The 407-nt window shown below is 41.8% G+C and overlaps 2 protein-coding genes and 1 long non-coding RNA gene across 4 annotated transcripts in view; 1 reads left to right on the forward strand and 2 right to left on the reverse strand.

Annotated features, from left to right (window-relative positions):
- Nucleotides 1-407, reverse strand: part of LOC117948493 (myosin heavy chain, fast skeletal muscle-like) — an 84764-nt gene that overhangs the window by 31001 nt on the left and 53356 nt on the right. The window lies entirely within an intron of this gene.
- The window catches only part of LOC117948521, a 15682-nt gene that overhangs the window by 11687 nt on the left and 3588 nt on the right, over nucleotides 1-407 (forward strand). The gene's annotated exons all lie outside the window — the stretch shown is intronic.
- LOC117948494 (myosin heavy chain, fast skeletal muscle-like) overlaps nucleotides 1-407 on the reverse strand; it is a 58031-nt gene that overhangs the window by 4572 nt on the left and 53052 nt on the right. The gene's annotated exons all lie outside the window — the stretch shown is intronic.

A 407-nucleotide genomic window follows, 5' to 3' on the forward strand; every position in this document is an offset into this window, starting at 1 on the left:
CTGAAACTGGCCCAGGAATCCATCATGGATCTTGAGAATGAGAAGCAGCAGTCTGATGAGAAGATAAAAAAGTAACTGCGTTAGAATTTGTACACCAGGCTCTCTATAAAAAGAAATGTGGTCAACTGCATTAACTCTGTATTTTATCTAACAGGAAGGACTTTGAAATCAGTCAGCTCCTTAGCAAGGTTGAAGATGAGCAGTCACTGGGGGCTCAGCTTCAGAAGAAGATCAAGGAGCTCCAGGTGACATATGGTTTTAAAGAAAACAATCCTGCAAGTGTTTCCAATTTGGGATTTAAAAATAAGCATGCACTAAATAGACCATGAATCTATATTCAACAGGCTCGTATTGAGGAACTGGAGGAGGAGATTGAGGCTGAACGTGCTGCTCGTGCCAAGGTTGAG

This window comes from Etheostoma cragini, chromosome 8, assembly GCF_013103735.1.
Source record: "Etheostoma cragini isolate CJK2018 chromosome 8, CSU_Ecrag_1.0, whole genome shotgun sequence".
Taxonomy (NCBI): Eukaryota; Metazoa; Chordata; class Actinopteri; order Perciformes; family Percidae; genus Etheostoma; species Etheostoma cragini.